We start from the raw sequence: 24,715 nt of genomic DNA, 5'->3' as shown, positions 1-24,715 counted from the left end.
AGGTACGCACCGCACGAAGCTAAATTGCAACAAAGACGCGTCGGGAACTGCTCTGCAGATTTCCGAAACCGGGCGGCCTCACCTGTGCGCATGCTCTGATCCAGCCTCGGCGCCGGCAGCGCCTCCGGTTGGCCGAGGGCCGCCCCCGCGCCCTCTGACCTTGGGCCGCGCCAGGTGCGTGATGACGCAGAGGCGTGCGCTCGGTTGCTCGGAGGGGAAGATGGCGGCCAGCTTGGGCCGGTGAGGCGGTAACTCCTGTGGAGGAGAGAGGGAGCGGAGGTGGCGGGAACGGGCCGGCCGACGCAGACCGCTGAGAGGGAGCTGAGGTGGAAGGCTCCACTCTCGACTTGGGCGGAGGACATCCCGGCCCAGAGAGTCGACGGTAAGAACGGGACCGGCCAGGGACGCAGGGCGGCGTGAGGCGGTGGCGGCTCCTTCTCCGCCATTTTCAGGCCCGGCCGTTGCGTGCTTCGGGGCCGGGAAGAGCCTCCCTCGCCGCAGGCTGCCCCCCCGGGGCCCAGGCCCGGGGGAAGGACGAGGGTCTGGGCGGGCCGCGGAAGCCGTCGCCGCCGGGGACGCCGTCTGTGCAAGCGGAGGGGGGAGGTCGCGGCCGGGCGCAGCCGGCCCCGGTCGGAGCCTGCAGGCGGGCCCCGGGAAAGCTCCGGCGCTTTGCGAGCGGTGCGGGGTCGGGGACGCCCCCCGAGGACTCGGGGCGTGGAAGGGAGCCTCCTGCCGCGGGCCCGGGGCGCGGGCCGGGCGGGAGGCCCTCGGCTGCTGGGCTGGGAAGCCCGCTTCTAGAGGAGCTTTCCAAGACGCACGTCTGACCCGCGCCTGCCTCGGGCCCCTGTTGCCGAGACCATGCCGTCGGCAGACCCCCAAGCCCCGTCCTAGAGAACTGCCAAGTGTGAGACCCCCGGGCTTCGTGCTTGTGCGCGCCCTCCCCACGCCGGTGCTGCCGGACCCGAGGAAGCACGTGCTACGGGGGCCCAGCCGACACAGGCTTCACAAAGAGCCAGTGTGAGATCAGATGAGGTTCATCCCCTTCCTTCCTTTCCTCTATTATGACCGTCTGTATAAATAGTTATTTAGAACAGGGAGGTCCAACCTTTCAGCTCTGCTGGGTAGCTTCACCCAACAAAAACTTGTCAAGGGCCGTGACCCTGGAAGGACACGAGTCGTTTGTTTTTTCTTGTCATAAATAGATCTTATAATTTGATTCCTCAGGAATAACTTTAAAAAATAAATGATTAGTTTTTTTAAATCACTTGTCAAATACTCCTTTAACTGTAGACCTTTCCCTTATAGCAAGTACAATTAAGCAAAACAAACTATAAAGCCATATGTGTGTGTATATATGTGTATATGTATGTATATGTATGTATATATGTGTGTATATATGTATGTGTGTGTATATATACACACACACACATATATATATATTCCTTACTTGCTTCTTCATTATATAGCCATAATAAACAATTCTCACAATTTGAATGTGAAATAGAGAAAAAAAGTATTCTAGAGGCTGTGTGTTAAGGAGCGAAGTCTTGAATTCGCATTAAAATTGTGTTGATCAAATATTAAGATATTGATGGGAATAGAAATACAGGTTATTTTCGTGAATTTTCTGAGTATAGAAATTTAATTACCTGCATCAAGTTGCATCAAGTAGTATTATTAGAGAGGATAAGGACTCCCTTGGGAGGCAGTCTGAGCTGGAAGGCACTAAGATTAAGAAGATCTGAGATAGAATATCACCTATTCTACCACTGACATCTTATCAAATTTTTAATTCAGTTACTTGGAATGGTAAGTTTTTCTTCTCAATTATATTTCTTGCCACCATTAAGCTTCCTGGTTTCTAAAGTTTTGCTTTAAAATGTGGGAAAAAATTAAATTACTGTTTCCCACTGACACAGTTCATCTGCACAAGAGTTTTTGGCTTAAATGCTACTGGTAGCTTAAGTAATACCAATGCAGGAGCTCTGGTTGTAGAATAAAAGCTACTTTTATACTGATGGATTTAGTATACCCCAAACTCCGATTGATGTCATCTGTGTCACTGAAGCATTTTCTAAATTTTTTTTAATACAATGAGAGATTGACTATATGTAGATATTGTAGGATACTTTGTATTATCCTACTTTGTAGGATACTCTGTATTATTTGAACCTAGCTAACAAATATTTGAATATTTCCTATTTGCAAAGTCCTATGGGGGGAGATGGATGTTCAGATAAGTGATGTTCAGATAAGTAGCCCTCATTAGTTAGTATCTTATAGTTTTTTATATGGCAAGAAGACGATTACATATATGAAGCAATTATAATAAAATAAGTACTAATAATAACAATTGCAGTATTTTGCAAAAAGATGTCATAGGTTTGAGAGAGAGAGAGAGAGAGAGAGAGAGAGAGAGAGAGAGAGAGAATGAAAATGAGGGGGTAGAAAGAGAATTAGTTTCTGGGGAAAGCTTCATGTAGGAGGTGTGACTTAAATAAAATCTTGAAAGGTAGAAAGAATTTGAATCTTTAAGGAATAGGAAAGGAAAATGCATCCTGGTAAACTGGAATTTTTTTTTTTGCATTGAAGGTAGTAGAAAATAAGATAATAGGTTTTTGTTTGATTATCTAGATAAAGACAGTGACTCCCCACAACCTTACCAAATAGACTGTATAGGATAATTCAGCATAGACTATAGACTATATTTATGACTTTATAGGCTTGCATTTCTTCTCTGATGAGTTTTCCCCATTCCTGCCTCAACTTTTCTTTGTGTACTTGTTCCCCAAGTAAGAGAGCAAATCATACCTTCTTTTGTCAGGATAAGTTCTTCCCATCCTTCAGATTGCTGCTTGAAGTAGTTCCTGCATAAAACTTTTTTTAGTTTATTATAGCCCATCCTGTATACTAATAGATAATATTAAGATAAGGGTTTTGTAGAGTTACAAGTTTATTTGAGAAGGAATGGCATAAAGGAGAGTCAGTGTCAATCTGTTAAGACTTGGGTTCAAGATTTTGAACCTGAAGTTCAAAGTTTGAATAGTCACAGTGGCAGTACCAGTGCCTTAGTCAATTTTCTAAGCCTGTAAATTGCCAGAAAAATTTCTTATTTGCATTGGTAGAGGGGGTATTATCTTGTTGGGGAAATAAATGGCCAGCAAATCCAATATCTTTACCAAGATACCTTAAGATGTTATATCCTAATCAAACTGGTCTGCCTGCTGTGCCCCTCTAGTATCTTTACAAGTGATTCCCTGTGTCTGGTTTATTTTACTTGTTTAACATCTTCAGCTCTAGAATCTCTATCTTCCTTCAAAAGACAGCTCAGATATCACTGAAGGTCTTTCCTAATTCTCTTCACCTTCCCAATTATCATTATTTATTAGAAGGGAAATTTTGTATATATATTTGTGTAAGAAATATCAAAAACTCAGGGCAACTGGGTGGTACAGTGAATAGAGCACTGGCCCTGGAGTCGTGAGGTCCTGAATTCAAATTGGGCCTTGAGTAAATCACTTAATCCCATTGCCTTGCAAAAAAAAATACAAATATCAAAAACTCTTCTAGGACAAGGACTGAAGTTTTTGTTTATTTATGGTTTTGGTTGCCTCAGAACCTTTCATGGTGCCATGCCTGTAGCAAGTACATAATAGTTAGATTTAATGGTTCTAAGGAATCCTTATACTTTGATATTTTGGTAAAGTTTCTTTTTTTCTAAGTTTCAGTATTGGTTTCATTCACTAGTGAGGAAAAAACCCCCTCTTTTTTACTTTTAAATATTTAGTTTGAAATCATGTAACAATTTTAGATTATGTGATAATTTAATATAAACAATTAGGCCATACTTTGAATTTGTGGTGACATGTAACCTTTTGAAAATGTCCCTAAATTTTAAACAGTATGACAAGGAATAGTCTGATGAAGTACTCTTCCTGCAAGGTCTGATTTTAGTGGGGAGGTGATCTGGATTCTCAGATATGATGGAGTCTTAAGTTCTGGTTAAACCCTTAACCACCTGAAATGGCTTTGAGGAGATATAGGTTCTGTGATTATCTGTGTTATCAGAAGTTTAGAGAGGCTCATTAGCCAAGGTTGACTTTTGATAAATTTTTAGGCTTCAGCAGGCAATTGCTGAAGTTGGGAAGGTATCCCCTACTGCTGAAATTACAGATGAGTTACATAAAACATGAAAAAAGATTATTATGCATTTTGTTCTGATCCACGCTTAATTTTTCCACAGAAGTCCTGATGGATATAAGATGTATGGACAGGCATACATAAACACACACACATTATTATACACACACACACACACATATATATATATGTATATGTATATATACATATATATGTATATATGTATATATACATATGCATATGTATGTTTTATATGTATAACTGAAAATTTAAAAATGGGAAATATGTATTATTATAACACTGCCTAGTGGTTTAAATTAATATGTATTTTAAAATAACTGATTTCTGGTTGTTTTTTTGTTCAGTGAAAAGTATAAGCTATGGTCATAAATATACTAGTGTATACTATTTTTATTTATTATTATATAAGTATATAAGTAGTTTATTTGTTTTCCACTTACATTGGTAGTTTCTACCAATCTTTTTTTTTTTTTGTTTGTTTGTTTTTTAGGATTTTGCAAGGCAAATGGGGTTAAGTGGCTTGCCCAAGGCCACACAGCTAGGTAATTATTAAGTGTCTGAGGTTGGATTTGAACCCAGGTACTCCTGACTCCAGGGAGTGCTCTATCCACTGTGCCACCTAATTGGCCTGAGCTTTTGATATTTCTAACAGTTTTTTTTTATGAGGGTTGGAATTTTACAATTTTTTTCTCCCTCCCTCCTTTCCCTCTGCCCTCCCCACAATGGAATGCTTTCTGATATTGGCTTTACATTTGCCTCCATGAATAAGCATAGATAGAAATTGAACTTGTTGAGAGAATAATCAGATCCAAAAGGAAAAAAGAAAACACTAGAGATTAAAATTATGTTTTGCATATGACAACTTTTAAAAATTGAAGTTAATAAGCTTCATTTAAACTCCATAGTTCAGGGGGCAGCTAGGTGGCATAGTGGATAAAGCACCGGCCCTGGAGTCAGGAGTACCTGGGTTCAAATCCGGTCTCAGACACTTAATAATTACCTAGCTGTGTGGCCTTGGGCAAGCCACTTAACCCCGTTTGCCTTACAAAAAACCTAAAAAAAAAAGTAATGATGAACAAGATAAAGCACTATTTATTTATTTTTTAGATTTATTTTTATTAAAGATATTACTTGAGTTTTACAATCTTCACCCCCCCCCCCGAAAGCACTCTGTCAGTCTTTTGTTTCCATGTTGTACCTTGATCCAAATTGGGTGTGATGAGAAAGAAATCATATCCTTAAAGTAGAGAAGTCTAAGAGGTAACAAGATCAGACAATAAGATTTCTATTTTTTTCTAAATTAAAGTGAATAGTCCTTGCACTTTGTTCAAACTCCACAGCTCCTTATCTAGACACAGATGGCACTCTCCTTTGCAGACAGCCCAAAATTGTTCCCAGTTGTTGCACTGATGGAATGAGCAAGTCCTTCCAGGTTGAACATCACTCCCATGTTGCTGTTAGGGTGTACAGTGTTTTTCTGGTTCTGCTCATCTCTCTCAGCATCAGTTCATGCAAATCCCTCCAGGCTTCCCTGAAATCCCATCCCTCCTGGTTTCTAATAGAACAATAGTGTTCCATGACATATATATACCACAGTTTGCTAAGCCATTCCCCAATTGAAGGACATTTACTGGATTTCCAATTCTTTGCCACCACAAACAAGGCTGCTATAAATATTTTTGTACAAGTAATGTTTTTACCCTTTTTCATCATCTCTTCAGGGTATAGACCCAGTAGTGGTATTGCTAGGTCAAAGGGTATGCACATTTTTGTTGCCCTTTGGTAAAGCACTATTTATAAAAAAAAAATGGTGCAGTGAATAGAGCACTGGCCTTGGAGTCAGGAGTACCTGGGTTCAAATCCGACCTCAGACACTTAATAATTACCTAGCCGTGTGGCCTTGGGCAAGCCACTTAACCCCATTGCCTTGCAAAAACTAAACTCCATAGTTCCTTTTCTGGAAACAGATGGTATTCTCTATCACAGTTACCCTAAAATTGTCTCTGATTATTGCACTGATAGAATGAGCAAGTCCATCATCGTCCATGTTGTTAATATGTATAATGTTCTGGTTCTGCTCATCTCACCCAACAGCAGTTCATGGAAGTCTTTCTAGGCTTTTCTGAAATCCCATCCCTCCTGTTTTCTTATAGAACAGTAGTGTTCCATCACATGCTTATACCACAATTTGTTCAGCCATTCCCCAGTTGATGGGCATTCCCTCAATTTCCAATTCTTTGCCACTACAGAGTTGTTATGAATATTTTTATATATGTGGGATTTTTACTCTTTCTCATGATCTCTTTAGGATATAAACCCAGTAGTATTGTTGGATCAAAGGGTATGCACATTTTTATGTGCATTATGTGAATTCTATCTTTGGGCATAATTCCAAATTACTCTTCAGAAAGGTTGGATCAGTTTGCAGCTCCCAATGTCCCAGATTTCCCTGCATCCCCTCCAACATTGATTATTATCCTTTCTGGTCATATTGACCAGAGTATGAACTATTTTTTTTACCATCTGTTTAGGAAGGTTGGCTTTATGTTTAGGACTCCAAAAGCTTTTGTTTTATAAGAAGTTATTTAATGTACCTATTCTGTAAATTCTATACATTTCCGGAATTTTGTAATTTAATTCTTTTGTGAAAGGCATGAGTTCATGAAGAAAGGAGTAAAAAGCACTACATGAGAGATATTGAAAACTTAGATTTTTCAGTTCAGTATGCTGTTTCTTTTATAAAGTGTTGTAGTTAAATGTAACCTTAATCATTCTGTAGTTTTAGAACATGCAAATTTTTTGCCTAGGGGAAAAGTGCCAACATGCACCAGTTTATAATAGAGTGTTCTGACGACTTTCACAGGCTTTTAGGGATTTGGTAGGGAGCATTGATAAATTGCCAGTAATGGCCCTCTACGGATGTCATTCCTGATGGATGTTCTGAGAAAAATAAGACATGAAAATTTGCCAAAATCCTTTTATTTTACTGCAAAATTCAGTAGGAGACTGTTGAGGGAAGTGAGTTTGTATTCAAACTTCCTTTAGTTTTTGAAAGATGGTCACTTAGAACCTGGAAGGATAATTTTATAGCAGGTCTTCAAATATATTTGGAAAAATTTATACACTCTAGTCTTTGGAAAAGTATATTATTGGCTTTTACATATAAAATCATATAATCAGAAATTAGAAAATATATAAATCAGAATTTTTATTTATAAAATATACTAGTTTTATATTTTTAAAATTTCACATTTAAAAACTTTTCTAAAGTAATTTTTAAATATTGAATCTCTAGATAATTTTTACCTGAAATAATTTAATTTTTTTATAAATTTATTTGCTATTCTTTGGAAACAGGCCTCTGGAATAATTCATTTAAGAATGATTTTTGATACTTAAGTACAGTGAATACAAATGAAAACTCAGTTACTTATTAAAATAGTATCTTAAGAATACAGAGACTATTGTTATATGGCCATAGACAAATCACTTTTTTCTCTAGGCCTTAAGAGGGAATTTGTCTGATTTTAATACACAAAAAATTATGAAGCCATACATGTTTCCTTGTAAATTTGTTTTTTTTTTAAGATTAGGCACATTTAATTTTTAATTAAATTTTTCCCCAATTATATGCAATGGTAGTTTTCAATATTCTTCCATCTGTAAGTTTATGAGTTTCTCATTTTTCTACCATCCTCCTTTCTCTCCCTCCCTCTTCAAGTCGGTGATCAGTCTGGTAAAAATTGTACATGTTCAGTCATGTTAAACATTTCCATCTTAGTCTTGTTGTAAAAGAGGAATTAGAAATAAGGGGGGAAAAACATGAGAAGGGAAGAAAAAACAAAAGAAAAATTTTAAAAGTGAACATACTTATGCTCTGCTCTGCATTCAGACTCCAGATTGTGTTTTCCCTGGATGCGAATGTCATTTTACATAATAGGTCTCTCAGGGTTGTCTTTGATCACTGAACTGTTGAGAGGAGCTGTATCCATTATAATTGATCCATCTCATAATGTTTACAGGATTCTGGTTCTGCTCACTTTTCTCAGCATCAGTTCATGTAAGCCTTTCCAGGATTTTCTAAAGTCTGGCCTCTTAATGATTTCTTACAGAACGAGATATTAGGTATGTTTAAATTTCAAGGTAGTTAAAGAATCTTTAATTTCAGTGACAGGTTTTTTTTTTTTTGCATTTCTATAATGACATTTTATTTCTGGTAAGGTGAAGCAACTAGACTCTTTTTTTTTTTTTTTTTGCAAGGCAAATGGGGTTAAGTGGCTTGCCCAAGGCCACACAACTAGGTAATTATTAAATGTCTGAGGTCAGATTTGAACTCAGGTACTCCTGACTTCAGGGCCGGTGCTTTATCCACTACGCTACCTAGCTGCCCCAAAACTAGACTATTAAGGGAGAATTTTATTTTAAAAATTCTTTAAAAACATTTTCTCCAAGTATGTTGCCCTCTGCCTCAATATACTTAAAAACATCCTCTTGAAGAATGTTTTAAAGATGGAACTTGGATTGGTTTTATATAAGATTGGTATTTTTGAAACTTGTTATCTTTTTGTTCCTGGCATGATTTTGTAATTGACTAACTGAACCAGTCAAAACAAAAGGTGTAGCCTAGTTGTCTTATTAAAAAAGCAATTTTTTTTATTATGGTCATTTTTTCCTTTAGTGATATAGGGAATTTTTCAAAGACATGACATTTTATGATATCCTCCTTTAGTCTGTTAAATTCCTGTTGCAAACTGAGTGTTGTCAGTTATTTGTGAGATATATTTAACTATCCATGAACAGATGAACCTACTTCCAGTCTCTTTGTAAAAATATTTCCAGGGTTCCATATGACTACACATTGCATGCAAGTCCTAGAAATTTAGGACTAGAGATAAAGAAATAAGATCTAGTGAGATAACCTTAATTGTTTTAAAGTTAGGACTAGAGTTAAAAGTGTAAGATAGTTCTTTTGACAGTCCAGGGTTCTTTCAACTATGTTAAACTAAATAAAAGTATTTTTTATAATTTTAATCTCTTTTAGAGTTTGTCTTCAGATGGCACCTTTATTAACTGTTCTAATTTTAGCTGACATTCAAATAACTTGGATGCATTTCAGATCATATCACAACAGAAATATAGTACTTTATTTTTTAATTTAACTTAATCTTTACTTACTTATTTATTTATTTATTTATTTAGTTTTTGCAAGGCAATGGGGTTAAGTGGCTTGCCCAAGGCCACATAGTTAGGTAATTATTAAGTGTCTGAGGTTGGATTTGAACTCAGGTACCCCTGACTACAGGGCCAGTGCACTATCCATTGTGCCACCTAGCTGCCCCCCCCAATATAGTACTTTAATTGAAGCTTTTGAAGTATTTTAATTTTAGTGAATGTTTGTTCTGTTGTGTGTTAAGTGACTTATAGAACCTTGATCAAAGGCTTTGACTGAAACTTTTGGTAGGCAAGTTTCCTTATTCCTGTTTCATATTTTTTTAATTGTTCTGTTAAACCTTAAGATTACATTTGATTGCTTTTCTTCCTTGGACAGGTGTGTATGTCCTTGGAATTAAGGACATTTAAAAATTAAGGTACCATTGGTTTGGGAGTAGTAAGGACTTTTGCAGTTGAGGCAGAAAGTAATTAGTATTTTGAACAACTTAAAAGTTGGTGCTCTTATTTCTTTAGTCTGGAAGGAGTTCTGAATTGCAGCTTTATTGACTTTATCCCTCTACTCTCAACCAAACTTCCCATCTCATTTTAGTATGCTTTTATATTTCTATAATATTCATGTTTAAGAACATTTTATGTTATTAATGAAAATAATTTTGATAGGTATATGAGAAAGTCTGTGGTCATAGAATACCATTCTTTGAGTCAGGATGTCTTGGATTCTGATACATTTGGCACTCACTGACTTTGTGACTCTGAGCACATCATGTAATCTCTATCTGTGACAAGGCACTTGTAAGTTGTAAGTTTCAAAACAGTTTTGCAGATCTGCATTGGTAGAGAGAATATCCTATAAAAATGGAGTCACACTTGCTAATTACCTTTCTGTCCTCTTGCCCTTTTTTACAAAAATGACTAAATTCTGGGGAATTTTGGTGGGGTTACTCTTGTCAAAAGAACATTGATGTTAACTGCAATTCATTTGACATACTATTGTGAGTCTGATCTTTTTTAAGATTTTTCTTTTCCCTTCACTGTTCAAAACCTTTCTCTTTTTATAGTTTAATAAAGGATTTAGATCTTGAAGATACTTTAGACATCTTCTAGATTAGAAGTGTGAAATTTAGGCGTGTGAAACTGGCTCAAGATTAAAAAAGGAATTGGAAAATGTTTAATAAATAAAAATGCAATTTAACAGATAATCTTAATTAGTGGTTTTAGTCATCCCATGGGTCTCCTCCATTTCTTTTTAGTTTGACATCACAGATCTTCTTTATTCCCTCATTTTACTTTTAAGAAAACTGAGGGTTTGAGTTGTATAAAGTCCAAAATTGTTAGCTTTGCATTTAACACTTTCCAAAATGTGCTTCCACCAGAGTAATACTTGAAAACCTTGCTACTTTATCATAAGCAAATGCCTCTGACCTTAGCCAGAAATATGTATATCATTAGAAGTCTTCTAGATTTTTTTTTTTTTTTGCAAGGCAAATGGGGTTAAGTGGCTTGCCCAGGGCTACATAGCTAGGTAATTATTAAGTGTCTGAGATCAGATTTGAACCCAGGTAGTCCTGATTCCAAGGCCAGTGCTTTATCCACTATGCCACCTAGCCGCCCCAAGAACTCTTCTAGATTCTTGCTCAACATACAGATTTTACAAAAAAGAAATATTTTTTTTCTCTTAAAGATTTTATTTATTTTGAGTTTTACAATTTTCCCCCTAATCTTACTTCCCTCCCCCACCCCCCACAGAAGGCAGTTTGCCAGTCTTTACTTTGTTTCTGTGGTATACATTGATCCAAATTGAATGTGATGAGAGAGAAATCATATCCTTAAGGAAGAAAAATAAAGTATAAGAGACAGCAAGATTACATAATAAGATCAGTTTTTTTTTTCTAAATTAACAGTAATAGTCCTTGGTCTTTGTTCAAACTCCACAATTCTTTCTCTGGTTACAGATGGTATTCTTCATTGCAGATACCCCCAAATTGTCCTGGATTGTTGTACTGATGGAATGAGCAAGTCCATCGAGGTTGATCACCACCCCCCATGTTGTTGTTAGGGTTTACGGTGTTTTTCTGGTTCTACTCATCTTCATCAGCATCAGTTCATGCATATCCCTCCAGTCTTCCCTGAATTCCCATCCCTCCTGGTTTCTAATAGAACAGTAGTGTTCCATGACAGATATACCACAGTTTGCTAAGCCATTCCCCATTTGAAGGACATTTACTTGATTTCCAAGTCTTTGCCACCACCACAAACAGGGCTGCTATGAATATTTTTGTACAAGTGATGTTTTTTACCCTTTTCCATCAACTCTTCAGGGTTTAGACTCAGTAGTGGTATTGCTGGATCAAAGGGTGGGTATGCACATTTTTGTTGCCCTTTGAAGGCCCATCTTTTTATACTGAATTATTTTTGAAAAAAGGAAAAAAAGTCACCATAATATGTTAATGCGTGAAAAAATTATTGGTGTATTGAAATGGATTGAAAATGCAATTTTTCTATAACCATGGATCTCCTACCTTTGCAAAGAAATGGTGGAAGTTGCTTATTATAACTTTGTTTTAGAGTCAAGTTTATTCTTTATAAATTTACAGCATGCATTGTTGTAGTCGTTGTGGTAGTTATTGTACATACTGTTTTCCTGGTTCTGCTTGATTCAGTTTGTAGTATAGTAGTTCTCTGTTTTTCATATGTTGATTATTTCTTATAGCATATTATTTCATTACATTCATATACTATAATTTGTTTAGCTCTTTGTCAGTCAATGCCATATAGTTTGTTTCTAGTTCTTTATTATTACAAAAAGTGCTGCTATAAAATATATAGATGTTTTTGGGAGTGTTTTTGTATTTGAATTCCTTGGTATATATACTTATCAATAGAATATGTAAGTTATGGGTAATGTATCTTTTAGCCACTTTGTTTTTATAATTCAGTATTGCTTTCCAAAATGGTTGTTCTAATTCACAGCTCCACACAACAATACATTAGTGTTACTGTCTTTCTACAATCCCCCAATCTTGACTATTTCCATCTTTTGTTATCATTGCCAGTTTGCAGAATGTGATAAGAAACCTCAAAATTATTTTATTTAATTTCTTTTATTATGTGGATCATTTTTTCTTATGGTTGTTAATAGTTTGCATTTCTTTTGAGCATTGTTCATATCTTTCAACTTTTTGTTTTGGGAATGACTTTTGGTCTAATCTTTTTAGTACAATATAAAAACCCTTTGAGGGTATTGACTATTATTTCCACTGTTCCTCATGAATGTTATGGCTGATACTTATAAGTACATAAAAAATTCTTGTGGATTTCTCTTTATTTTCATAATGAATTTGAATTTAAAAAAATGTTTTCTTCTTTACTTCTGCCACACTTTTCACTTCACAGTACTTAGGGTTAAATAAGACTTACCTGACCTTTCAACTCTTGCTAGCTCTTTTTTTAATTCCTCAAAATTTTTCACCATCATTTCACACTCTGTACTATTTTTGAGTCACATAAGGAGGCATAGGCTTATTACTTGCTAAGACTAATCCTTCTATCCATCCTTAATTCCTGTCTCTTCTAAAGTCAAGGACCTTGTTCTAGCAGTCTTAGAGTTATGCTAAAATATGACTATCTCCCCAGTCCTCACTTTACTTACTCCTTCTAAATCATTTTTCAGTTTTATACTTTAGACAATTTTTGAGAATTAGGAGACATCTTGGGTAGGTTCTGATCAGGGACCTTGTTTTAGTAATCTCTGTCCCCTCAAATTTATTTCTTTTGTATAGAGCTTGAGTTGTCTATTTTAAAAATATTTTGTTTTTCCAACTGCAATGTAATAATTGTTTTTTACTATTTATTTTCCCTCCCAAGGTTTTGTGTTTTACATTTTTCTCTCCCTCTCCTTTCCCTTCCCCTCTCCCTCTGAACAGAAAGCAATATGTTTATAATTTATAATTTTAATTTATAACTGTGCTAAACATAGATCCATATTGATCTTGTTATGAGAGAAGAATCAGTTCTGAATGGAAGAAAGAAAACATCAGAGAAAAAATGACATACTACATAAAGACAACTTTTAAAAATTAAAGTTAACAAACTTTATTTAAATTTCACAGTTCCCTCTCTGGTTTTCGATGATATTTTCTATCATATGACTTCTAAAAATTGTCTTTGATTGGGCAGCTAGGTGACACAGTGGATAATAACCTTAGTCCTGGAGTCAGGAGGACCTGAGTTCAAATTCGAACTCTGACACTTAGTAATTACTTAGCTGTGTGACTTTGTGCAAGTCATTTAACCCTATTGCCTTGCAAAAAAACAAAAAATAAAAGAATTAAAACATTTTAAATTGCCTTTGATTATTGAATTGCTGAAATGAACACGTCCATCATGGTTCTGAAATTTGGCTATAATATTTCTGGCAGTTTTCATTTTGGGATCTCTTTCAGGAGGTGATTGGTGGATTCTTTCAGTTTCTATTTTACCCTTTGCTTCTAGGATATCAGGGCATTTTTCCATTAGAATTTCTTGAAAAATTAAGCCTAGGGTTTTTTTTTTTTGGTCATGACTTTCAGATAGTCCAATAATTTTTAAATTATTTATTATGGATCTGTTTCCCAGGTCAGTAGTTTTTTTCCAATGAGATATTTCACATTTTCTTCTAATTTTTCATTCTTTTGGTTTATATTGTTTCTTGATTGATGCCTTACAAAATCGTCAACTTCCCCATTATCTCTGTTCTGCATGTTCTTCAGAGAACTTTTGTATCTCGTTTTCCATTTGACTGATTATATTTTTAAAGACATTCTTCTCTTCATTGGTTTTTTGGACTGCTTTTTCCATCTGACCTAAACTGGTTTTCCCTTTTTTTTTTATAAATTTATTTAAGGCAATATGGGATTAAGTGACTAGCCCAAGGTTAAACAGCTAGGCAATTATTAAGTGTCTGAGCTCAGATTTGATCTCAGGTCCTCCTGACTCCAGGTACTCTAACCACTGTGCCACCCCTAGACTGGTTTTGATATTTTTTCTTTTTTTAATTGATATTTATTTTTCCAATTATATCTTATGAAAATTTTTCAGCATTTATCCACATGCATATGTATATTTTTAAGTTATGTAATTTCTTTCCACAGTTGCTTCCTATCCCCATACCCTCAGCAGTGAACAGTCTGGTGAATATTGTACGTACACATTTGTGTTTAACATGTTTGCAGATTAGTCCTTTTCTGTATGAGCAGTTGGGATTAAGAGAAAAGAAAGAAAATCATGAGATAGGAAAGAAACATATATAAGAGACAATTTTAAAATGTTAATGGTAGTGTTCATTCAGATTCTGTAGGGCTTTTTTGTTTTTCTTCCTCTGGATGTGGATAGCATTTTCCGGAGCAATCTTCCAGTGTTGTCCAAGCTCTGAACTGCTGAGAGGAACTGCATCCGGCAGAGTTGATCAACTCACAGTGTTCTCTTAGTTCTGCTTCCTTCGCTTGCTTAATTTTCTTCAGTATTTATTTGTAATTCCTTCACTAAGCTGCTGACTTGATTTTCATGATTTTCCTGCATCACTTTCATTTCTCTTCCCAATTTTTCCTCTACTTCCCCTACTTGATTTTTCAAAATTTTTTTTTAAGCTTTTCCATAGTCTGAGAACAATTCATATTTTTTCTTAAAGACTTTGGATGCAGAAGCTTTGACTGTTATCTTCTGGGTGTGTAATTTGATCCTCCATAGGAACAAAGTAATTGTCTATGATCTGTTTTTTTCTTCTATTGTTTGATCATTTCCCCAGACTTGATTTTAACTCTTTATTTAGGTAGTGCTCTGCTTCCAGGGTAGAGGAGTTGCTTTCCCAAGCTTTTGAAGGTTTTTGCAGCTGTTTTCATGGACACTCCTCAGAGACCTCAATTCCTTGAAGATCTTATGAGGCTCTGTCTTCTTCCCTGGCCTTTGCTCTGGTCTGCGGATGACCCCAAACACTCCCTTTGCCCTGGAGCTGTGAGAAGGGTTCCTGCTCTGTATGGCAGTAAAGCTCCTTTTCCTGAGTCTGGGGCTCCAGACTTTGACCTGAATCTGAGTATGGACAATAGAGTCCTGCCTCAGGGATAGATATCAAAGAGAGCAAAGAGACCTCTGCAATTTCCTGGAAGCAGCTGCTTGGTGGTTCCTAGGCCTGCTCTTAGTTTCTGGGGCTGGGTCTGTGCTGAGACCTGCCTTGGACTGGGCTCTGTACTCACTCTTGTACAGCAGAGTTTTCCTGCTGGGCTTCTCATTTGTCCCTGGCAATCCCTGGGCTGAGAGGACTGGAAACACCACAGTTGCCATGGACCCAGCTGCCCCCAGGCACCCAAAAGATGGAATTGTTAGAGACAGAAAGTGAAGAGGGAATGTATCCTAGAAAAGCAGACCAGATGTGAGGGGCAAAAGATGAATGCTATTGAGATTTCAAATCTTGGTGCTTGGAAGGCATGGTGCTGTCATTGATGTGAGACAGTTCCAGAAATCCAAATCCAATGGGGAGAGACAAATTTAGGTTTGAGATTGGGAAAAACTCTAACTATTGGAGTAGTGTGGTCATTTTCCAAAGTTCTACACTTAGTGAAGCACTGAGAGCGTTCTAACTGCTTGCTATTCATGATCCTCAGACATCACCTCTCAGCCTCCTCAATATAAGCCTCATATAAGTATTTCAGTGATTTTTATATCTCTTTGTACATTGTCACATGTAAAAACTGCTCACATGCATTTGCAGGGTTGATTTTTTTAAAGGTCAGAGCATTCCTTGATTTTTAGCCATCTTGCTTTCCATGAGAATTTGGGGTTTGAAAAGATAGACTTTTATGTCTTAGAAAAGCTCTGGTATATTCAGAGGTCAAGATAATAAAAACCTATAGTTCTTCTATGGTTCTTTTTTTTTAAGGCTTTTGCAAGGCAAATGGGGTTAAGTGGCTTGCCTGAGGCCATACAGCTAGTATTAAGTGTCTGAGACTCAGATTTGAACCCAGGTACTCCTGACTCCAGGGCCGGCGCTCTATCCACTCACTGTGCCACCTAGCCGCCCCATTCTATGGTTCTTTAAAAAGACTTGCCAGAGCACTTTTCCCTCCCACATAGTACTAAATATCTCACATAATTGGTAGCTGAATCGGTAATACATATATCATTTCTGTTTTACAAATGAGAAGCTAATTATTCCAGGGATTTGATTATTTCACACATATATTTAATTCTGGAGAGAGAATTTAAACTCAGATCTCTTGAGTACAAGTCCATGGTGGAGAGACAGAGAGGGAAGGATGAGTCCATGAAATTAAATACATGCACATCCAGTGCAGTTTTGTTGTCTACTACTCCCTTTATCCAATTTGTCCCTTTTGGAAATAGAACATTCTGTTGGCATATTGACACTAAGTGTTAATTTTTTTTTGTATTAATGTATGTCAATCATCCTGTGCATTTATATATAAATTTCTCTGAGTTTTTTACTTTCACTTTTCTAGAATATTGCCTACTAAAGATTATTGGACCTCTCTATTGATAGCTTTTTAAAAATACCATACTTGTTACTCTTTGTGGTATCTAGCTTTGATGGATATTGGGACTGGGTTCTTTTCCTGCTCTCTTCCCTCCTGGTTTAAAACTTTTAAACCTTCAGACTAATGCTAGTGTTCTATTATTGCCTTTTGTTTTTATATTGTAATTATTTACTTTCTTCTCATATAGTATTCCCTTTTAACAGCAAATGTTTAAAGTAAAACACAGCTAGCACAGGGACCAAATTTTATGCTGTATGATAGTTAAGTATATGTTATGCTATTTAAATATATGCTATATACATCCTACCATATCCATGTTCTCCCATTTCTTTTAAGAGTAGTGAGCCACTTAGGTGGTGCATTGGATAGATCAGTGGCCCTGGAGTCAGGAGGACCCGAGTTCAAATTTGGCCTCAGATACTTAATTACCTAGCTGTGTGGCCTTGGGCAAGCCACTTAACCCCACTGCCTTGCAAACCCCCCCCCCAAAAAAAAAAACCCAAAAGAGTAGGTGAGCTATGATTTTCAATTTTAGATTAAGGGGACTATGTCAGTTAAGCACAGAACTTTTAGTATTGTGTACAGCATAATACAACACAATATTACCATTATTGTAGCCATGTATTTCTTGGTTTAATTTTCTTCACTCTGAATCACTTTGTTCAAGACTTTAAATTTTCTGGATTCCTTATATCCATTTCTTTTTACTGATTCAAGGCAAATGGAGTTAAGTGACTTGCACAAGGTCACATAGCTAGGCAATTATTAAGTGTCAGAGACCGGATTTGAACTCAGGTCCTCCTGACTCCAGGACTGGTGCTCTATCCACTGTACTAACTTGCCCCCCCCCCCCAATATCCATTTCTTAAGGTTCAGGAATCATCCATTTGTTTACCATAGTTTAGCTATTGATAAACTTCTATTTCATTTTCAGTTCCTTTACCATCTCAAAGGATATCCAGGCCAACAAATGAATGAATGTCTAATTTATAGTACATAGTATCATAATTTATGATAGAGAAATTTAAACTCAATTCCTGAAGTAATCATTTTTTAAAGTAACTTTCCTTTCTGTCAATATGCATTTTCTATGTAAATTCCAAAAATTTAAAAGTATTCTCTTTAGTTGCTTTTCCAGAATGTCATATTTCTTAGGCACTTTATAGTTACCATTTTTCTCCATCCAAATTACCAGAAGTAGGCAGTTGAACTCTGCTTTTTGCAAATTTCAGGAAGCTCATTGTCATATTATAACAACATCCACAGGGAAGCATATTTACTTTTTCTTTTATGCCATGCCTAGATATATTGCTTTCTCTGTGTTCCTCATCAGGTGGGTGCCAATCACTACAACATAAATATTTTTAGACTTGTTTTAAAAAAAAATTACTTCAAGTGTAAGATTGAGGAGGCTTGGTTGAATAAGATCTGGGAATTTTAAGGGAATGAATATAATATTAGCTGCCAAAAAATCTAAAAGAATTTTAGGATGAATTACTAGGGGTATAGCTTCTGGGAATAAGGATGAGACAATTTGATATTATGCTTAGATCATCTAGAATACTATGTTCAGTTCTGGGCAGCACTATGAAAGAAATTAATAAACTTGAGTATCTAGAGGAGAGCAGCCAGTATGGAGAAATGGGTCTTGAAATACTTTCTCTGAGAGAGGCAAATTTAGTCTTCCTATTAGGAAAAACTTACTTTTGAAAATAGAATAGGTTTATTCTGGAAGTAGTGGAATCCACTTACATTGAATTCAGGGCTTGAAATAGACTATATGACCACTTGTTAGTTAATTTGCAGAGTATTTTCTTTTTTGATATGTTTATGTGGTTGCTCAGGTCTCTTAATACTTAAAATTCTGAATGTGTGATTTTTCTCCCTCTTAATTCTAGATTTGCTAGCCTTTTCCCCTTAACACTAGATTGTTGGCATTGATAGGATTTGTCTACCATAAGCATTTAGCATTCACTCCCCATCTTCCCCATAGGAAGACCTTTAGAATTGTTGTGTAACTTAAGAGGTTTAGGAAGCCTTTTTTGCCTTTTTCCCCCCCCTAAATCACATTCCTCCTGACACAGATTAGGAATTCTTTTATGTCCTAAGATTCTTTGTGTTTTTCTTAAAATCTTTCTTTCAAACAATTTAAGAAATTTTTTTGAGCTAAAACATTTTAAATAGACGTTTATTTTCTCTTTCTCACTTCTCTCCCCTTTCCCCAATTAATATCTTTGTAGTAAGTAAGCATAAGTAAAGTTTTTAAAAAGCATATTTTTATATTGGTGATGACCAAAAAATCCTTTTTTCATATTTAGTTATTACCACTTAGGTGGTAGGAGCTTGATAGCATGAGTTATCACAGTAACCCTGAAATCATGGTCAGTTATTGCATTGATAAGACTTCTTAAGTCATTCAAGTTTATTTCTATAATTTCTATAAATTGTTTTCCTTGTTTGGTTACTTTATTCCATTCAGAACTTAAAAGATTTCTCTAAAGGTAGGCACTTCATTTCTTAAAATTTATTATATTCATTTTATTTATGTATTATAACTTGTATATCCACTCCCCAATTGATGAGCATCTCCTTAGTTTAAAGTGTTTTTGCCACCACAAAAAAAGAGCTGCTACAGGTATTTTTGTACATGAGAATCCTACTGGTGGATATTGTTCTTCTGTCCATAAAAAAATGGTTAAATAACTGAAGGGGAAGGAATGGAACACCAAGGTAGAAGGGTGACTAGAATATTTTCTTAGTCCTTTTTGCTCTTCCTACTCTTCCCCCCCCCCAAAAAAAAGAGAAAAGCAAAACTTTTTTTTTTTAAAGCAAATATGCATGGTCAAGAAAAGCAAATTCCCACATTAGCCATATCTGAAAATGTTACTCTGTACCTTGAATCCATCACTTTATGTCAGGAGGTGGTAGGTAGTAATTGTTAGTCTTATAAAGTGTAATTCAGTTACCCTTGGCCTGACTATTTTTTCTTTAAGAGTTTGGCTGATTAACTGTTTTCATTTGCTTGCTAGTAATTAGAAGATAAAGCAGATGTCTCCCTTGAATAATTTAAAAAACACTGCCTTGAATGTATTTTTTTTTCTTTCTTTTAAGAGCTTGATATATGAGAGACACATATCTCTTATTGATCACAGGGGTGAACTGAGAAGATTGATCTTGAATGGTTTTCTCATTGATTTTATATAGAAGTAATTGATTTGCCCTGTAACTGCTTAAGTCATGGTTCTTTGTCTCTGACCTTAGTTCAGAGTTCAGCTGGCTTTTAATGGGTTACATTTAAAAATTCATCTGTTCTTGCCTTTAGGAATTTAACTTTGGAAAGTATATGTGGGAAAGCATAGGACTTGGGGCCTGATAACCTCATGCCACCAAGCTAAGGTTTAGGGACATCTGTTGTTATAAAATCCAAAAGTTTGAGCCTCTAGGGCTGGGAGGAGTTGTTTATTTTGCTTTCTATTTTTCTTGTTGTTCCTCACACCTTGGCTTTCTAATCAGTCCTGTTACCCTTAATCACATGATGTCATCTACTCTGATCTGTTCTTTGTTTTGTACTCCCTAAAATCCTAAAAAGAGGGAGAACTGTCTTCTTTCTTGGGTTTCCTTTGGCTTTAATGGAGGCAAGCCACTGATCCATTTATTGGGTAGTAGTTTGCCCCTGCTAATAAATATTACTTGAATGCAGATCTGCTTCAGTTTACTCTTTTTTTCTAGCTCTAAATTATATTTGTTTAATTGTTTTCAGTTTTTAGGAATCTTAGTTTGAATTAGGTATTTGTGAGTGAGTAGTGTGAAATTTCCATTTGGCCTCCAATCACTTTGTGGAATTTGTTATAAAAAAGACTTCATTGAATTTTGAGCAATATGCTGAGTGAACTAGGCAGAATCAAAACAGTGTATATGTAACAACAATAATACAAATGAACAAAGACCACTCACAGGAAGCTGGAAACTCTTGAGAGATTGAAAATCCCATAATAGTTCCAGGGAAGGAATATTAAAAAAGTCTTCCCCATCTTGGCATACTAGTTGGAGGTGAATGTTTGACAAATTTGTCAGACTTTTTACTATATTAAATATTTTTGCTTGGTTGTTTCTCTTTGTTTTAAGGGAAGGTTCATTGTTTGCTTATATTGGAACCAGCTGAGCAAGGGTGATACATTTAGAAGTGACTGTTGTGTGAAAAAGTAAAAGATCTCAAAACACCTAATTTTTTAAAAAAGAAAAGGCCACATAATGGAAATATCAAAGACTACTGATAAACTTTCAGATAGCTTGGTATACAATGTAAAGGACACTAAGTTTGGAGTCAGTACATTTATCCTGTCCCATAAAGTTGGGTGTTTCAGCAATGACATCTGACAATTGATTTTGTACCAGAAAAGTTTTTGAGCAATAGGGAATATGCCTAGATAATGAGATTATAATTTTGAATATTTGTGTACCAAATACCAAGTTAGTTAAACCTATAAAAAGAAAAATGTCTCTACCAGAAAATTTTTTTCATAATAGAGACTGTTATATTTAGATCCTAACAAGCCACTAACAATTTGAAAGAAAAAGCACAAAATACTTTGAATTGAAGAAATTGGATTTCATAGTAATAGTGAGGTGATAAAATGGATAATGTAGGAAATGTATTTTTTCATGTACACGTGGAATACAATGATAATGTTTTTAGTTAATTTAAAAATCAGGTAAATTAAAAAAATAGAAATTATAATCTTACTAACTACATACAAATTGATCATAAAAAGATGTAGGGTTCTGGCAAAATTTCAAAACAATTTAGTTTGAATAATATCTGGATTAATGAGCAAGGTTGAGAAATAATAACATTCAGCACACCAAATTTTTTGGGTTATTAGCTAACTTAGTACATGAGGTATAATATTCTTTAAGAATTAAAAATTAATTTCACAGAGAAGGCAGTGGAAGGATGCATGAATTTATGAAACCTACAACCTGACAGACCTACAGAGTAAATGGGACCAGAATTCCACAGTATGGGGCAACCTGATTGTTGGAGAGCACAAACAAATATTTCTGATCACAGATCCATTTATTTTGTTATGTATTCATAAAGGATTATTAGACTGAATTCTTTGAGTGCAGACTGTCTTTCGTCTTTGCAGAGTTTTGATAAATGTATATTGACATTCTTCTTAAGATTTCTGCACCATACTTTTTCTGAGCACTTTGCTAATCCCTTTTCATGCACTCATGACACTTTCTTCAGCAGATTGTCTCCCTACTGTCTTCTTTACTCTCATACTTACCTTCAGTTTCTCTTGGCATAAAGGGTGTCTCAAAAGTTCTAGTAGCTTATAACTGACTTTTTTTCTCCTTGCCTACAAATTTGTCTGTGTTTCTTCTATCCATAAGATACATACTTGATCCTGCTGTCCTAGCTGTTATATTAATTTTCTCCTCAAATTTAATAAATTTTTTTTTAAATTTTTTTCAAGGCAATGGGGTTAAGTGATTTGCCCAAGGCCACAAGGCTAGGTAATTATTAAGTGTCCAAGGCCGGTGCTCTATTCACTGCGCCACCTAACCGCCCCATGAATTTTCTTTATGAAGAAAATCATCTCTACTAGATGTCTGTACTTTTTTTCATCTTTTTTAAAAGTACATTTTTATTTTTATTTTTTATTTTTATATTTCCTAGATATCCCCTTAATATCTTCTGGAGAGCTATCTCTTACAACAAAGAATTTTTTTAAATGAGAAAAAGAGAAAAATAGCTTAACAAGATCAGTACATTGAAAAAAATTAAGGTATGCAGCATTATCCCTCTTTCTCTCTTGATTACTATCTGTTTCTGGATCCTTCTTTGCTTTCTACTAACATGCCCATCTCTTTATCCTTAAAAACTTGCTAGATCCTACTATGTTAGTCAACAGTTGTCCTTTCTTTATCATCTAACCGTATTACTTCTTTCCTTAATAAACCCCAAATGCTTTTTTATCTCCAGGAACAAATGTATGGTATTTTTATTATACCCTGCCTCTCTTTCTACCTGTAGTTTTGTCAAGCTATGAATTATGCTCCTGGTTTTGCTCACTTTACTCTGTATCAGTTCACGCAAGTTTCTTAGGTTTCCTGGAACCACTTTAAAATAAAATCAGCATAATTAACAAAATTAAGGGAAAGTAAAAATCAGAAGAGCAAAATTAGTAATCAGAATGGGGAGATCACAAAAAAAAGGGAAATCATATTGAATGTCAAATTAACTAAAATTAATAGAAGCACTATTAAATACAGCTTTATGTCAGCTGAATTGAGAGTCTCCCTGCACCTCCCCCCACCTTCAATAATGGTCAAAGAGATTTAGAGCTAGAAGAGTATTCTAAGAACTTTTGTCTCATCTTTCACTTTATAAATGAGGGTGCATGGAGTCCAAAGTGGCTAAATAGGTTATATAAGGTCAAAGAGTAGTTTTCTTTGGACCTAGTTTCTTTGACCCCAGTGCCTGTGCTTTTCTGAGAGTACTGTGCTCTGAATATTAAACAGCAAGTGTTCACTTCTTACTGTATTACAGACATTGAACTGTGGTAAGTTGGGAGACAAAAGTACAAAGAATAAAACAATTCCCTTCTTAAAAAAAAGAATTTTTAAAATATGTATAGTAAAAATGTAGTTAATATATTTTCATAGTAATATAAGGTACTTTAGGAGAAAGGGTCATAGCCTTTGGTGCAATTATAAAAGGCTTTAATGTAAGAAGATAGCACTTCAACTATGTCTCAAGAGATATTTTGTGAGGTAATGAAGGAAGATAGGTAGTACAAAGGTACAGAAAGAAGAGGTATGAGTGAGGAGCAGAGAAAAGACCATGTTGGTGCCTGTTTGTGTAGGGCTTTAAAAACTAAGCAGAGGAGTTTCTATTTTATCTTTAATGGCAATAGGAGGTGGTTGAGTAGAGGAATCACCTGGTCAAATCAATGCTTTAGGAAAATTTGGCAGCTTTTTGTAGAATTGACTGAAATCAGGGAGATACATGAACCAGGGAGACCAATTGTGCTATTGTAATCTAAATGAGAAGTGATGGGAGTCAGAACTAAGGTGATAAGCAGTGTGGGTAAAGAGAAGGATTTGAATTTTTCTTTTTTTAGGTTTTTGCAAGGCAAATGGGGTTAAGTGGCTTGCCCAAGGCCACACAGCTAGGTAATTATTAAGTGTCTGAGTCTGGATTTGAACCCAGGTACTCCTGACTCCAAGGCTGGTGCTTTATCCACTAGGCCACCTAGCCAGCCCTTGAAGGATTTGAATTTGAGAGATGACTTGAAAACATAGGAATGAAAAATTTGGCAATTTTTTGGATATGTGAAATGGGAGAGAAAAAATAATGCTGAGATTTTGAAATGGATAGACTAGAAGCATGATGATGATGATGATGATGATGATGATGATGATGATGATGATGATATCTTCAAGAGAAGTAGGAAAACTTGTAAGGGAAAAGTTAATATCATTTTAGTCATGTTTATAAGATGTCTATCATAAAGGAAACAGGAAATTAGAAGTGATAGAAATAATCTTTATAGTAAAATTTGCTGATGTAGGTGTTGTTTCCAAAATCTATATTAGTCCAAGGATAAGAAAGGAAAATTTTCTAGAGTTTTAAGTTATCAGTGGCCATTAAAATGTTCCACATAACCACTAGTTAGAGAAATACAAGTTAAAGCAATTCTGAAGTTCTACCTCATACTACTCAGATTTGATGTAACTGACAAAAATGGAAAGTAGCAAATGAAAGGAACTGGGAAAACTGGTTACTTTGCTGCACTGTTGAGGGAGCTAAATTGGTATAGGCATTCTGAAAAGCAGTTTGGAAC

General features: G+C 35.8%; 1 protein-coding gene across 2 annotated transcripts in view; it reads left to right on the top strand.

Moving 5' to 3' along the window:
- The first annotated feature begins 214 nt into the window (after nt 1–214).
- The window catches only part of LOC141507349 (pre-mRNA 3' end processing protein WDR33-like), a 59,427-nt gene continuing 34,926 nt past the window's right edge, over nt 215–24,715 (top strand). Inside the window, exon 1 of one of the 2 annotated variants that reach the window (XM_074214918.1) lies at nt 215–382. The gene's annotated coding sequence lies outside the window, so the exon portion shown is untranslated. The remainder of the gene's footprint in view (nt 383–24,715) is intronic. The other variant, XM_074214919.1, reaches the window with a different exon arrangement.

Source organism: Macrotis lagotis, chromosome 1, assembly GCF_037893015.1.
Source record: "Macrotis lagotis isolate mMagLag1 chromosome 1, bilby.v1.9.chrom.fasta, whole genome shotgun sequence".
NCBI lineage: Eukaryota > Metazoa > Chordata > Mammalia > Peramelemorphia > Peramelidae > Macrotis > Macrotis lagotis.
This window is presented reverse-complemented; position numbering and strand designations above follow the sequence as displayed.